Source organism: Canis lupus, chromosome 16, assembly GCF_003254725.2.
Source record: "Canis lupus dingo isolate Sandy chromosome 16, ASM325472v2, whole genome shotgun sequence".
Taxonomy (NCBI): domain Eukaryota; kingdom Metazoa; phylum Chordata; class Mammalia; order Carnivora; family Canidae; genus Canis; species Canis lupus.
Window position 1 is genome coordinate 14,007,431 of NC_064258.1, and position 12,503 is coordinate 14,019,933.

Genomic DNA, 12,503 nt, shown 5'->3' on the forward strand with positions numbered 1-12,503 from the left:
CTCTCTCAGAATGTAGAACAAAAATAAACACTGTGTTTCAGGTTGTTATCTGGCTAGCAGAGAAGGCAGTGAGAACATGACCAAACTGGATTTGGGCCCAATAGTTCCATTTCAGTAAAATAAAATTGTGCTTGTGTTCCCATACTTATATCTGTCTTGTCATAAACAAAATTCCGGATTTTTTAAAATATGAATTGTTTCAAAGAAAGGTCTTCTCAATCCAGTTATCAAATGTACTGTTTTAACTAAAATGCAAGATCATTTATCTTTGTTAAATTTCATTATTTTGCATTAGGCCTGCCACACTCATTTTAAAAGTTAGTTCTGACATCTATCATATTAGCTAGCCTCCAAACTTTATGTCATCTGCACATTTGATAGCCATATTTTCTACATTTAGTCATGTCATTGCTAAAATATTAACAGGACAAGATAAATCACAGGGTTTAGCAATATTACATTAAAAATGCCCCTGAATATAAAAGAACCAAACAATTCTGGAGAAATTTTTCAATAGTTGGCAGGACAATAATCCAGACTGTATTTTACCATATTATTAACCAGGAAAGAAGAATAACCTTCGTTTAAATGTCATGTGGAAATCATTATACCCCACAGGTCAACCCTATTAAAACAGGCTAATGTGTTCTGACATATGCTTAGTTAGTGAATCCACATTGGCTCTTGGTAATCACATAATCTTTTCTAAAGTCTCAGAAAGCATATGTCCTGGATATATGCCCTAAATAATATGTCCTGGAATTTTAGAGGGAGGAAATATCTGTGTGCTTGGAAGGGTATTGTTTTTGGAAAAGGAAAATACAGATCTTTCAGTGAAAGATTTGGTGAAAACAAAAGATGATACTACTTGCAGTAGCGTGTTTTTGGATGTGACACGAACTCTCTCCCATTCTTCTCAATTTTCATGCCTTGGTCATTTCATTAATTTCACAAGTATATGAGCCTATATCTTGACTATTCTGAAACTCTCTTATTATATTACATAATATCATAATATTATGTACAATGTTACCGTGTTTTGAAACCAAAAGACAGGCTGTGTATTGACTCATCTTAGAAACTGGGTAATATTGCCAAAGCGATTTACCATTTGGAAGACATGTTGTCACTTCAAATCTTCTGATGACTGATTATATCGGCTTGAATATTCTTCAGAAAGAAAAACTCATCATCTCCTCGCACTTACTTCAATCAAAAATCTATATGTCCGGGATCCCTGGGTGGCTCAGCAGTTTAGCGCCTGCCTTCGGCCCAGGGCGTGATCCTGGAGACCCGGGATCGAGTCCCGCGTCGGGCTCTTGGCATGGAGCCTGCTTCTCCCTCTGCCTGTGTCTCTCATGAGTACATGAACAAAATCTTAAAAAACAAAGACCTCCGAAAAGTTTCCTGGCCAAAAGTTTGGATTTTATACAAAATTTTACTTTACCATGTGAACCTTAGTTGCAGTATTCCCAGATCTGTATAAGCCCGCATTTTCTCTTTTATGATTTCATTGATTTGGATCACATATTTTCTAGTTATTTTGATCTATCTTTGTTTTACTTCCCATGAAATAGAAATTGGTCTTCTCTAAAGCCTCCCTGGATCCTCTCGAGGTTGATTACACATTTCTTAGGTGTGCTGAGCAGGGATTCTTGAAGTTTTCGCCCAGTGGGGATGCACTGATGACTTGGTCATTTGGGTCTCCCCGCCCCCGCCCCACCCCCCCCACCCCTGCAGTGGGGACATAACTCTCACTGCAGTTCCATCAGTTTCCACATGATGGTGGCCTTGTCTCCGCAAACCGGACTTGAAGTCCCTTTGTGTGCTGGAAGTGTATTGGCCTCAATTTCCAGCTTCTGTAATAAAGCAGCTGTCAGCTTGCCAGAGCCCCTGTCAAGGGGCTGAGGTTTTCACCTTGGGTGCCACAAGCTGTGGCTGAGACACTGGGCGGGGGGTTGCGGGATGGGGGTGGGGGGGTGGGGGTTGTATGATGCATTACAGGAGAGCGGTGGAAATACCGGCACACTTTCCAGTGCTGCTTCTTTACACAACTATATTTTGGATTTGATTTTGATTTTTCTGTAGAATGTTTTTCTACCTTAATTCAAATTTTGAGGTTGGAGAATGAAAACGCAGAGTGAAAACAATGCTGCAGTCTAAATTAGACATGCAGTAAGCGTGAAATACAAGATTTCAAAGATGTAATATGAAAAAAAGGTAAAAGTATTTATGCTCATTTAATATGAAAATCATCATAATTTGGCTTACATTGGGTTAAATAAGGCATATTACTGCAAACTCACCAGTTGTGGCTCTTTAAAACATGGCTACTGGAACATAGTAAGAGCTAATAATAATAACTAGGCTAACTAACACTTTTTAAGCACCTAGTAGATGTCACAAATGGTGCTATCTCTCATAGATAATTTCCCAGGAACTCTTTGAGAGATAATATTATTGTCACTGTTTTGCTTATAGGGAAACAGATTTGTCGAGGTTAAGTTCAAAGTCACAGAAGAATTGATTAAAGAAGCTGTGATATTCATCCAAGTTGTCTAGTGGCACTAGTCTCCAGTCCACTGAGGACAGTACAAAGAAAATTAGCTTTTACTTTTTATAAAAAGTGAAACATCTTAATCATCCAAAATGAAGCCTCACCAAGGCTCAGAACAAATGCCTCCTTACTTTATGAAATAATTGAGTTGACCTCACAAAAAAAAAAAAATGAAAAAGAGGACTCATTATCGTTGTTGGCATATATTTGTCAGGAACAAGTTACTTGCAAAGCACATGAGTCCCGGGAACAAATACCACTTGACTCTATATATGTATGAACCTTGTAACTTTAATCAAAAGATGAAGGTGTTGTATCAACAAAATTTCCCCATTTGTTCACCTTTTCCTTTTTGTGCTTATTAATTTTCTGCTTCAAGTAGGGGAAGTGACACGGTACATGCTTGTCCAGGAACCCTGGCAAGAAGAGTAAACACATTTAGCTCTGGATCCCTGTAGGAGACCGCCAGATAAGAGTGGAACACTTTTCAAAAGACTGGGATAGAAACAATACAAAGATTGAAATCCCTGAGCAAAAACGCCTCTCTGAGATTTGAGGCTCACGTGGGCACATCAGCGAAAGGGCACTGGGTATTCCAGGGACAAGCCATTATATCCCGCCTACTCGTCTAATCCTGACTTGTGAACTGGGACAAGACAAAGCAAATGCACGGGAGGCAAGCATTCCCTGAGAAAATGATACTTGTTGTTTTGAACATTTGAACATTGCATTAAATCTGTAGATTGCTTTCAGTAGTATGGACATTTCAACAATATTTGTTGTCCCAATCCATTGGCATGAATTATCCTTCCATTTGTTTGTGTCATCTTCATTTTTTTAGTCAGTTTTTCATCGATGAATGTAGTTTTCAGAGCACAGGTCTCTCACTTTCTTGGCTAAGATTATTCATAGGCACATTATTTTTTGGTGTAATTGTAAATGGGATTATTTTCTTAATTCCTTTTCTTTCTGCTTCATTATTAGTGTATAGAAATGCGATGGACTTCTGTATATTGATATTGTATCCTGTGACTTTCCTTAATTCATTTATCAGTTTTGGTCATTTATCACTGTTTTGGTCGTGTCTTTTGGGTTTTCTATATATAGTATCATATCATCTGCAAATAGTGAAAGTTTTACTTCTTACTTACCCATTTGGATGCCTTTTGTTTCTTTTTGTTGTCTAATTGCAGTGGTTAGGATTTTCAGTACTATGTTGAATGAAAATGGTGAGAGTGGACATCCTTGTTTTGCTCCTGACCTTAGGAGAAAAGCTCTCAGTTTTTCACCATTGAGTAGGATATTCTGGCTTTCATATATGATTTTATTATGTTGAGGTAGGTTCCTTCTGACCCTACTTTGTTGAGGGTTTTTATCATGCATGGATGTTGTACTTTGTCAAATCTATTGAAATTACCATATGCTTGTTATTCTTTCTTTTGTTGATGCAGTGTATCACATTGATTGATTTGATCATATTGAGTCACACTTGCATCCCAGGACAAATCCCACTTGATCACGGTGAATTATTTCTTTAATGTTCTGTTCCATTTGCTATGGAGTCAATAGTTTGCTAATATTTTGTTGAGGATTTTTGTGTCTGTGTTCATTCAAGATATTGACCTATATTCTCTCTCTGTGTCTCTTTTTTGTTGTTGTTGTTTCTTTATCTGGTCTTGGTATCTGGATAATTCTGGCCTCATAGAATATCTTTGGAAGTTTCCTTGATATATATATATATATATATATATATATATATATATATATATGAATAGTTTGAGAAGTATAGGTATGAGTTCTCCTTTCTTTTTTTAAGTTTATTTATTTATTTGTTTGTTGTTTGTTTATTTAAGCAATCTCCACAAGCAACATGGGGTTCAAACCCATGACACTATGACCAAGAGTCATATACTCTTCTCATGGAGCCAGCCAGGTGTCCCTATGTTAATTCTTCTTTAAATGTTTGGTAGAAATAACCTGTGAAGCTATCTGGCCCTGGACTTTTGTTTGTTGGGAGATTTTGGTTACTGATTCAGTCTCCTTGATGGTAAAGTCCATTCAAATTTTCTATTTCTTCCTGAATCAGTTTTGGGAGTTTATATGTTTCTAGAAATCTATCCATTCCTTCTATGTTGTCCAAGTTATTGGCATATAATGTTTCATAATATTTTCTTATAATCCTTTGTGGTGTTGCTTATTTCTTCTCTTTCATTTCTGATTTTTTTTTTTTAGTTCTTTTTTTTTTTATTTGATGAGTTTGGCTAAAAGTTTATAAATTTTGTTGATTCTTTCAAAGAACAAGCTCCTGGTTTTACTGATCTATTGGTTTTTTAGCTTCTATATCATTTATTTCTGCCCTAATCTTAATTATTTCTTTCCTTCTACTGACTTTAGGTTTTGTTTATTGTTTTTTTTCTAGCTCTTTTAGGTGTAAGGTTATATTGTTTATTTGAAATGTGTCTTGCTTCTTGAGGTAGGCCTGTATTGCTATAAATTTCCTCCTTGGAACAACTTTTTGTTGCATCCCAAAGACTTTGGACAACTGTGTTTTCATTTTCAGCTCAGATATTTTTTATTTCCTCTTTGATTTCATGGTTGACCCATGCATTTTTTAGTAGCATATTATTTAACCTCCATGTATTTGTGCTCTTTCCAGATTTTTTGTTGTGGTCACTTTCTAGTTTTATAAGCATTGTGGTCAGAAAAGATGCATGGTATACACTTAATCTTTTCCAATTTTTTGAGATTTGTTTTGTGGCCTAATATGCGATCTATTCTGGAGAATGTTCCATGTGCTCTAGATAAAAATGTGTATTCTGCTATTTTAGGATGGAATGTTCTGAATATCTGTTAAATCCATCTGGTCCAATGTGCCATTCAATGTCTTTTTTTTTCCTTGTTGATTTTGCTTGATGATCTAACCATTCATGCGAGTGGGGTGTTAATGAACCCTATTATTATTGTATTACTATTGATTAGCTCCTCCATGTTTATTATTAGCTTCTTTATGTATTTGGGTGCTCCCACGTGGTTGCCCATACATTTACAGTTGTTATATCTTCTAGCTGGATTGTTCCCTTTATGATTATGTAGTGTCTTTCTTCGCATCTTGCTACAGTCTTTATTTTAAAGTGTATTTTTCCAATATAAGTATTGGTATATTGGCTTTTTTTTTTTTTTGACTTCTATTTGCATGATAGATGCTTTTACATTTCCTTACTTTCAATCTGCATGTGTCTTGAGGTCTCAAATGAGTCTTGTAGGCAGCATAAAGATGGATCTTGCTTTTTTAATCTACTCTGTCACCTTAATGTCTTTTGATTGGGACACTTAATCCATTTACATTCAAAGTGATTATTGACAGGTCTTTACTAAATGCCATCTTGTTGTTTTATGATGGTTTTTGTAGTTCTTCTCAGTTCTTTCTTGTTCTCTCATGATTTGATGGCTTCCTTTAGTGATAAACTTGAATTTCTTTCTCTTTTATTGCATATCTATTACTGGTTTTTGATTTGTGATTACCATTTGGTTTATATATAGCATCTTGTGAATATAGCAGTCTATAGTAATTTGATGGTTGCTTAAATTTGAACCCATTCTAAAAGCAATTAATTTTTATTCTTCTCCTCTGACATTTTAGGTATATGTGCCAGCCTTTTATGTTCTTTTATTTTGTGAATCCTTTGCCTGTTATAAATATACTTAATTTTACTGCTTTTGTGCTGCCTACTTTCTTACTCATGCTATGGTTTCTTTTCCACTTAAGGAGTCCCCTTTAACGTTTCTTGTAAGGATAGTTTAGTGGTGATGAATTTGTCTAACTTTTATTTGTTTGGGAAACTCTATCTCTCCTATTCTGAATGATAGCCTTGCTGGAGAGGGAATTTTTGTCTGTAGCACTTTGACGATACCGTGCCACTTTCTTTTGGCCTACAAAGTTCCTGCTGAAAAATCAGCTGATAGCCTTATGAGGTTTCCCTTTATGTAACTGTTGTCTTTTCTCTTGCTGTTTTAAAAATCCTCTATTTAAAGAGCACCTGAGTGTCTCAGTTGATTAAGTGTCCAACTCTTGATTTGAGGTCAGGTCATGACCTCAGGTCATGAGATCAAACCCCACGTTGGGCTCCTGGCTCAGCATAGAGTCTGCTCGAGATTCTTTTCTTCCTTTCCCTCTGCTCCTGCCCCTGCTCATGCTCTCTCTCTCTCTCTCTAAAATAAATAAATAAATCTTTTAAAAAATTCTTTCTCACTACTTTTAGTAAGCTTAATTACTATATGTCTTGGTATGGACCTCCTTGGGTTGAATTTGTTAGGATCTGTCTGTGCCTTTTGGATCTGGATATCTGTTTCCTTCCCCAGATTTGGGAAGCTTTCAGTTACTATTTCTTTAAATAAATTTTCTGTTCTTTTTTTCCTTCTGAGATCCCTATAATGCAAATGTTATTACATTTGATGATGTCGCTGAGTTCCCTTAATCTATTTTCATTTTTTCCTATTCTTTTTTTCTCTCTTGTGTTCAGCTTGATTACTTTGCATTAGTCTGTCCCCCAGGTCGCTGATCCATCCTTTTGCTTCCTCTAGTCTGCTATATATTCCCTCCAGTGTATTTTTTATTTTAGTTATTGAGTTCTTCATCTCTGATACTTTTTCATGTTTCTATCTCTTTGTTGAGGGTCTCACTGAGGTCCTCCACTCTTTTCCCATGTCCAGTATCTTTATGATCATTACTTTAAATTCTCTATCAGGCATATTACTTATCTCCATTTCTTTAGGTGTCTTGCTGTAATTTTTGTCCTGTTCTTTCCTTTGGGACATAGTCTTCTGTCTCCTCATATCATCTAACTCTCTTGGTCTGTTTCTATATGTTTGGAACATCATCTTTGTCTTCTGCTCTTAAAAGTAATGGCTTTGTGAAGAAGAGGTCTTGTAGTGCCCTCCAGGGCAATGTCCATTGTTCACCAGAATCTGGCACTTCAGGGGTGTCCCCAGTGTGTGTTGCATGTATCCTACTATTGTGGCTAAGCTCCTTTTGCTTTTAGTCCAGTCATCTTCTATAGCTCTCTTTGTCTGTCATGGGCAGGTTTTCATCCCTGTGTTGTTAGTGGGCCAGTCTGAGGCTGCCTTGGATTGACTGGGTGTCAGTTCAGGCATTTTCCAGAATTATAGTACTACCAAATTGTGGGGTACTCTTCTTATGTTGTCCCCAGGAGGCTTTTGTTGGTGGGTAGTGCTTACATTCAGAGGACATGTCTGCCCCCAACCCACTGTTGGGGCCACATTGGACTGGTGTGTGTGGTTATTTTCCCCTATCCCTTGAGCAGGAATCACCTTGGATTGGTGCTGGCTTCTGCTGAGGTTGCTTGCACACTGTCATGCTTGTGGAACTGCTTTAGATGGACTACTGACAAGGCTGCATTGGAGGGGGCAGGTCCACAGAATAGCACAGGGGCAGGGCATGTGGTATTAGCAGTGCTTTAGTTGGTCTGCTGTGGGGGAGATCAGGGGCCAAGGCCTAGCTGGAGGGAGTGGAAGTGAGGAAGTGAGTGTGGCGGGCATGTTGTTAGCATGCTAGGTGGAGAGTGTTGGTGTTGTGCTGGTTCCCACAGGTGTCCGTGTATCTAGGCTGAGTGATGGGACATGGTAATGACACTTAACAGCTCTTTTGTTCTTGGAGAAGTCTCCCAATTATCCCTGCCCCTCCAGAACATGCTCTGAGAGTATTTAACAAATCTCCCTACTGTATACCCTAGGTGGTTTTCAAACTACTTTTATTCTGTACCTCAGTGGGGTTGTTTGTTATGCTGCTTCTTTAAGGACAGGGATTCAGTTTCCTCTTGCCCTCCGTCTCTCCCAGAACTGAACCCACCAAGTTTAAAGTTCCAGATGTTAAGCCCTGCTGATTGTGAGAACTTGCAAAGTTAAACTTCTTTGGTTTTCAGCTAAATGTTATGGGCTTTTGTTTTTCAAGTATGGGTTCCCTGTGCCTGGAATATCTGGTATGAGGTCAGCTCCTCACCACCCCCCCCAACCACCACTCTCCATGCCCAAGGCATGCCTCACTCCTGCAGACAGTCCTGTGGGTCAATGTGGCTCCCAACTTCATCTCTTCCAGATTGTATTTGGCCTCAAGAGAAATGGATGCAAGATTTAGAAGGAGGAAATGAAGCAGCCATTTTTATGCTCAGATGGTAAGTGAGGAAATTAAGGTAATGTGGCACACATGTGCAGTCCCTCATCTGCTCATTCATCTGTTGGTATGGGCAGCATCTATCCTAGCTCTTCCAGCTCCCATCAGATCTTCTGGTTTGGTTGCTCAAATCCTGGTGAAGATGCATGTGCAGCTTAATCTTCAATGGTACTATCCTTTTCTCCAGGTCTCCAGCATCACTGAGGTAGGTCAGAGACAGACTCTGGTTCCAGTTTGTCTTTATTGAATTCTGATACACTTCCACAAGTTGCAGATTTCTCTGCTCTCCCTGTTGCATAAAGATTTCAAGCCCAGCCCAGCCTCAGAGATAACAGTTTGCATAGATTTGTCCACAGATCCCACAATTGGGCATGGTCTATTACTTATAATGGATCTTGTCCAAGACCACTCATAAGGATAACTTTTCAAAACACTGATTTCAAAAATTCGTACTGGAAGTAATACCAGAGAAATAAGAGTTTTGTTTTTTGTTTTGTTTTGTTTTGATTGAAGTTCGATTTGCTAACATATAGTATAACACCCAGTGATCATCCCATCAAGTGCCCCCCTCAGAGCCCATCACCCAGTCACCCCATCCCCCACCCACCTCCCCTTCTACTACCCCTTGTTCATTTCCCAGAGTTAGGTGTCTCTCATGTTTTGTCACCCTCTCTAATTTTTCCCACTCATTTTCCCTCCTTTCCCCTATAACCTCTTTCACTATTTCTTCTATTCCCTATATGAGTGAAACCATATAATGTTTGTCCTTCTCCGATTGACTTACTTCACTCAGCATAATACCCTCCAGTTCCATCCACGTCGAAGCAAATAGTGGGTATTTGTTGTTTCTAATGGCTGAGTAATATTCCATTGTATACATAGACCACAGCTTCTTTATCTATTCATCTGTCGATGGACACTGAGGCTCCTTCCACAGTTTGGCTATTGTGGACATTGCTGCTAGAAACATTGGGGTGCAGGTGTCTCAGTCTTTCACTGCATCTGTATTTTTGGGGTAAATACCCAGTAGTGCAATTGCTGGGTCATAGGGTAGCTCTATTTTTAACTCTTTGAGGAAGCTCCACACAGTTTTCCAGAATGGCTGCACCAGTTCACATTCCCACCAACAGTGCAAGAGGGTTCCCCTTTCTCCACATCCTCTCCAACATTTGTTGTTTCCAGTCTTGTTAATGTTCCCCATTCTCACTGGTGTGAGGTGGTATCTCATTGTGGTTTTGATCTGTATTTCCCTGATGGCCAGTGATGCAGAGCATTTTCTCATGTGCTTGTTGGCCATGTCTATGTCTTCCTCTGTGAAATTTCTGTTCATATCTTTTGCCCATTTCATGATTGGATTGTTTGTTTCTTTGCTGTTGAGTTGAATGAGTTCTTTGTAGATCTTGGATACTAGTCCTTTATCTGATATGTCATTTGCAAATATCTTCTCCCATTCTGTAGGTTGTCTTTTAGTTTTGTTGAGTGTTTCTTTTGCTGTGCAGAAGCTTCTCATCTTGATGAAGTCCCAGTAATTCATTTTTGCTTTTGTTTCTCTGGCCTTCATGGATGTATCTTGCAAGAAGTTACTGTGGCCACATTCAAAAAGCGTGTTGCCTATGCTATCCTCTAGGATTTTGATGGATTCTAGTCTCACATTTAGATCTTTCATCCATTTTGAGTTTATCTTTGTGTATGGTGTGAGAGAATGGTCCAGTTTCATTCTTCTGCATGTGGATGTCCAATTTTCCCAGCACCATTTATTGCAGAGACTGTCCTTTTCCCAGTGAATAGTCTTTCCTGCCTTGTCAAATGTTACTTGACCATAGAGTTGAGGGTCCACTTCTGGGTTCTCTGTTCTGTTCCATTGATCTATGTGTCTGTTTTTGTGCCAGTACCACACTGTCTTGATGATCACAGCTTTGTAGTACAATTTGAAGTCCAACATTGTGATGCCCCCAGCTTTGGTTTTCTTTTTCAATATTCCCCTGGCTATTCGGGGTCTTTTCTGATTCCACACAAATCTTATGATAATTCGTTCCAACTCTGTGAAGAAAGTCCATGGTATTTTGATAGGGATTGCAATGAATGTGTAAATTGCCCTGGGTAGCAGAGACATTTTCACAGTATTAATTCTTCCAATCCATGAGCATGGAATATTTTTCTGTCTCTTGTGTCCGCCTCAATTTCTTTCAGAAGTGTTCTGTAGTTTTAAGGGTATAGATCCTTTACCTCTTTGGTTAGGTTTATTCCTAGGTATCTCATGGTTTGGGGTACAATTGTAAATGGGATCGACTCCTTAATTTCTCTTTCTTCAGTATCATTACCACTGATTTCTGGGCACTGATTTTGTATCCTGCCACACTGCCACATTACTGTATGAGTTCTAGCAATCTTGGGGTGGAGTCTTTTGGGTTTTCTATGTACAGTATCATGTCATCTGCGAAGAGGAAGAGTGTGACTTCTTCTTTGCCAATTTGAATGCCTTTTATTTCTTTTTGTTGCCTGATTGCTGAAGCTACGATTTCTAGGACTATGTTGAATAGCAGTGGTGAGAGTGGACATCCCTGTCGTGTTCCTGATCTTCAGGGAAAGGCTCTCAATGTTTCCCCATTGAAAATGATATTTGCTGTGGGCTTTTCATAGATGGCTTTTAAGATACTGAGGAATGTTCCCTCTATCCCTACACTCTGAAAATTTTTGATCAGGAATGGATGCTGTATTTGGTCAAATGCTTTCTCTGCATCTATTGAGAGGATCATATGGTTCTTGTTTTTTCTGTTGTTGATGTGATCTATCACATTGATTGATGTGATCTATCACATTGGTGTTGAACCAGCCTTGCATCCTGGGGATAAATCCCACTTTGTCATGGTGAATAATCTTCTTAATGTACTATTGGATCCTATTGGCTAGTGTCTTGTTGAAAATGTTTGCATCCATGTTCATTGGGGAAATCAGTCTTTAATTCTCCTTTCTGGTGGGGTCTTCATCTGGTTTTGGAATCAAGGTGATACTGGCCTCATAAAACAAGTTTGGAAGTATTTCATCCCTCTCTATCCTTCAGAACAGCTTTAGTAGAATAGGTATTATTTCTTCTTTAAACATTCGATAGGATTCCCCTGAGAAGGCATCTGGCCCTGGACTGTTGTGTCTAGAGGTTTTTGATGACTGCTTCAATCTCCTGTCTGGTTATTGGCCTGTTCAGGTTTTCTATTTCTTCCTGTTCCAGTTTTGGTGATTTGTGGTTTTCCAGAAATGCATCCATTTCTTCTAGATTGCCTAATTTGTTGGTATATAGCTGCTCATAATACGATTTTAAAATCATTTGTATTTCCTTGGTATTGGTTGTGATCTCTCCTCTTTCATTCATGATTATATTAATGAGTCTTTTATCTTTTCTTTTTAATAAAGTTGGCTAATGGTTTCTTTAAATAATTCTTTCAAAGAACCAACTCCTGTTTTTGTTTTGTTTTGTTTTTGTTTTTAAAGATTTTATTTATTCATGAGAGACACAGACAGAGAGGCAGAGACATAGGCAGAGGGAGAATCAGGCTCCTTGTGGGGGGACGGGGAGCCTGATGTGGGACTCGATCCCAGGACCGGGAGATCACGACCTAAGCCAAAGGCAGATGCTCAACCACGGAGCCACCCAGGTGTCCCCCAAATTCTGGTTTTGTTGGTCTGTTCTATAGTTCTTCTGGTCTCTATTTCATTGAATTCCATTCTGATCTTTATTATCTCTCCTCTTCTGCTTGGTGCAGG